This window comes from Dipodomys merriami, unplaced genomic scaffold, assembly GCF_024711535.1.
Source record: "Dipodomys merriami isolate MVZ:Mamm:240054 unplaced genomic scaffold, mDipMer1.0.p SCAF_3, whole genome shotgun sequence".
NCBI lineage: Eukaryota > Metazoa > Chordata > Mammalia > Rodentia > Heteromyidae > Dipodomys > Dipodomys merriami.
The window spans coordinates 98,223,586-98,228,222 of NW_027204492.1; the positions used below are offsets into that span (position 1 = coordinate 98,223,586).

Below are 4,637 nucleotides of genomic sequence, written 5' to 3' on the forward strand. Positions count from 1 at the left end.
CAGTATAACATGTGGAGGAGATGGGGACAAACAAGTCGTTTAAGGATTCAGGTGGACCTGTTGCAACAAGAAGAATTACAAAATGTCATGTCAAAGCAAGCTTTACAATGTCGGTGTGGGGGGGGGGAGGGGGGTATGATTGGGTGGGGGGGAGGGGGGAGGCTGGGAAGGGAGGTGAAGGGTAAACAAAGGAGGAGGCTGCAATGCTTGGTAAGAAATGTATGCATTATCCTGCCAATGTAATTGTAACCCCTCTGTACAGTATGTTCTCAAATAAAATAAAATAAAATTTAAATTAAAAAAAAATCAGGTGAATATTCTAAATCTTAAATAGTTGAAGATATGAAATATCAAAGTGTGTATGTAAACATAGATTTGTTGCAAATCATTGCAAATGTATCATAGGAATAGAATTGTCATTGCAGGAACTAATGAAATTCCTTAACAACTAAATATCTGATATAACAATGATATTACAAATTAACAATCTCAGTATTTTTATAATATTGAAACACAAAAATAGAAGTTTTATGTTATACAAGAAATATATCCTGCCTACCTCTCTCCCTCTGTCTTTATATCTAAACCTCAAATGTACAAAATGCCATCGTATTCTAAGGGCAAAAAAGAGTTCAAGGGAAATGACAGTACCTGAGTATATTAATTTATCAGATTTAGACACCCTTCTTTGCATCATAACAAGACCTCTGTCTGGATGATTATACATGAACACCTCTGATTAATGAAGATACTAGTGAAACATCTACCTACAGGTTGTAACTCCAGCTGCTCTTTCATTCGATTTGCCATATCAAATGGGAGAATAAGAATAAAGGAGTGATGAGAGAAAATTGCTTCAAACTAGCCCAGACAGCTCTATAAATTCTTAACAGGCTTGATTTGTACAATTTTGTATAATGTGAAAAAGAATCTTCTAAACAGGAAAGAAAATTAATAATGTATCTTCATAAAGTGTATTTTTCCAAAGAAATTTTGTTTCTCATTAACAAAACATTTCTTACGAACAGAACCTAGATTGGTCCCATAGTAAATATAAATCTAAGGAAATAAAACATGAAGTAGTATTCTCCAACACTCAAGTAATTCGGATGGACACTTTTCTATGTGTTTCCCAGAAATCAGAGCAGTTGGATATAGAAAAATTGCTCTAACTTGAACTTATTAGTTGATTTTCACAACAGTATTTATTAAGTATCAAATATGGCTCAATTCAATGAAGAAAACAATCATAAATATATGAAGGCCTTATAATGTGAAGACAAGATAGACAGTAAATGTAACATGTAGTTAAAATGTAGAATGTGGGCTGCCTGTGTGCTCGTTCAGTGCGGACCGGGGACCTCTTTTGTGAAGCGGCATCTGAGGAGACTCCGGCCCTCGCGATGGCCGACGAAAAGCCCAAGGAAGGAGTCAAGTCTGAGAACAACGATCATATTAATTTGAAGGTGGCGGGGCAGGATGGTTCAGTGGTGCAGTTTAAGATGAAGAGGCACACACCAGTTAGTAAACTAACAGAAGCCTATTGTGAACGACAGGGTTTGTCAATGAAGCAGGTCGGATTCCGATTTGATGGGTGGCCAATCAATGACACAGACACACCTGCACAGTTGGAAATGGAGGATGAAGATACAATTGAGGAGTTCCAGCAGCAGACAGGAGGTGTCTACTAAACAAGGGAACCTGCTACTTTGCTCCAGAACTTTGTTCTTATAGACCAAGAATACATTCTTAATTAGAAGACTGCAATTTGGTTCCACCACATCCTGACTACTACAGTATAGTTCTCTCTATTCTTTCATTTTTCCCTTCCCCATTCCTTTATTGTACATAAAGTAACTGGTATATGTGCACGAGCATATTGCTTTTCTTTTTCTTTTTTTTTTTCTTTTAAGCTAAATGGCCAATGGTATATTTTGATTGACATCAAATGGAGATGGGATGGGGAAAAATACTGGTCCTGTGAAAATATCCCCCGTCTCCATTCATGGCATGCTCCTTCAGCTTTTATCTTTATATTTCAGTAAGTTATTTTGCTCTCACTGTTTTAACAAAAGAAAAAAAGAAAAAAACAACACAAATCGTTGCATACCTTGTTTGACTGGAGAATTTTATGGTTTTCATTTATCATTGTAAAACCAAGGACAATTTTATAACTTTTTTGTACATAGCTGTTACATGTAGGGCAATCTGTCTTTAAGTAGGGGTAAATTACTCTTAAAAAAAAGAATCCTAGATAGTTTTCCCTTCAAGTCAAGCGTCTTGTTGTTTAAATAAACTTCTTGTTTAAAATGAAAAAAAATGTAGAATGTGTTACATTAAGTGCTACAGTGAAAGGAAACTAGAATAAATGGAGTAGGATTAAATTTATTATACTAGAGTGCTAAGAGAAGCCTTCCAGGAAAGGTAGTATTTTGGCTAAACCTGAAGAAAATAGGTAGAAAGAGATTTTATTACTAAATGAAGAAAATGCTTTACAGAGGAAAGCAAAAGTACTTTAAAGAGGTAAAACCAGCTCTGCTTTAGTGGAGTCAGCAAGGAGATCACTATGGTTAGAGAAAAATAAGCCAGGGGAAGAGTGATAGGAAACTATGTCAAAAACATCCAAAATCTAGACTCTGAAATCCTTGTAAAACCCTTTTAATGTAAGTGAGATGACTAGCTGCTGTTGGTAGGGTTTCAGCAATGAAGTCACTTGTTTTGAAGGTTTCAACAGGAAAACTGTACTGAAAATAAACTGCAGAAGAAAAAGAGTGGGAGAAAAAACTATTAACTTTTCATTTGGGAACTTTCAGGGCATTAGTCAACTCAAAAATGATAATACAAACAAGAATATTTCTATGTGGTTATATACAATTTAAATATTAAAATAGAACAGTTTGGGGCTGGGAAGGTGCATGCATGCAGCCCTTGAGTTCGATTCCTCAGCACCACATAAACAGAAAAAGCTGGAAGTGGCACTGTGGCTCAAGTGGTAGAGCACTAGCCTTGAGCTGAAGAGCTGAGGGACAGTGCCTAGGCCCAGTGTTCAGGCCCCACGACCCGGCAAAATAGGTAAATAAATAAATAAAATAGAAGAAATCTTCTAAAGTAGTGAATTATACATAATTTGAACACTGCATGGAATTGAAAAAAATATTATTCCAAATATTGTTTAAAGGACTAAGGGGCTCAGTGATAGAGTGTATACTTAGCATTCATGATGCTCTGGGTCAAATTCCCAGTATTCTGTGTTGGCTAAATTATTTGAACACACATGTATATAAATTGTTAACTCATTTGAACACACATGTGCATATATGCATGACCATACATGTACATATACACATACACACACTACTGAGAGGCAATTGGAATAAACCGAGAAAATTATGGTGGTGAAAGAGTGCATTTTTGTCAGACTGACAATACTATAGAAGGAAGAAAGGTGTATAGAAGAAAGAATGGATTACTTCAAGAAGAGCACTGGTGGCTTACACCTGTAATCCTAACTATTCAGTAGGCTGAGATCTGAGGATCACAGTTTGAAGCCAGCCTGGGTGGAAAGTCTGTAACACCCTTATCACCAATTAAATTACAGAAAAAGCTGAAAGTGGCTTGAATAGTAGAGTGCCAGCCTTGAGCTAAAAAAGCTCAGGGACAGCACCCAAGCTGAAAGTTCAAGCCTCAGGACCGCAAAACAAATGACATTGATATAATATTCCAAGACTGATTAACCAATGGGAAACAGTGTGAAACTGCTCTAAACTTGTATGGGAATACTGTGAGAGGAACAGAGGGTTGTGGATAGGAGAAAAGTTCCAAAGACTCTAACTTTTAGGTGGATTGCAATTTAATATCCAGATTTAATTTGGTAAGATTCTATAATAACTTCAAGAAGTAATCAAACCTTACTCAGAAAGAATTATTACTATGAAAAGAGAGTCCAATTTTTTATTACTCATCAATTTGGTTTGATCTTGTTCGTTTCTTAATTTTCTTTTCTCTACTCAGAACTCCGTTTTTGTCTGTCCGGAAGCTGTTTGTTTGAATAGAGATCGCTAATGGAGAAATTCCAACAGAGAGAAAGAAAGTATCTGATTTAGAAATAGAATCATTTCAGTGGTTGAAATAAGTCCTTCATTGCATTTAGCAGTGATCTTCATTGTCACCTCCCAAACATGATGTAGATGGCATTGTCTTCAAAGACCAGGTTAAAGGAAATACCTAGATATTTATTTATTTATGTTATATATTATATTATATCATATTGTATATTATATTATAGATATTATATTATATATTACATTATATATGTTATATAGTATTATAATATATTACATCATATTATAGCATATTATTTATATTTTTATTCTATTTATTTATTTATATTATTTACATAGTGATATCAATGCCAAATTCTTTTTTTTTTTTTTTTTTGGTCGGCCGTGGGGCTTGAACTCTGGGCCTGGGCGCTGTCCCTCAGCTCTTCAGCTCAAGGCGAGCGCTCTACCACTTGAGCTACAGCGCCACTTCCGGTTTTCTGGTGGTTTATTGGAGATAGGAGTCTCATGGTCTCTCCTGCCCGGGCTGGCTTTGAACCGCCATCCTCAGATCTCAGCCTCCTGAGTAGCTAGGAT

At 35.9% G+C, this 4,637-nt stretch overlaps 1 pseudogene; it reads left to right on the plus strand.

Moving 5' to 3' along the window:
* The first annotated feature begins 1,403 nt into the window (after window positions 1-1,403).
* On the plus strand, window positions 1,404-1,691 carry LOC138839683 (small ubiquitin-related modifier 2 pseudogene; annotated as a pseudogene).
* Window positions 1,692-4,637: the final 2,946 nt, after the last annotated feature.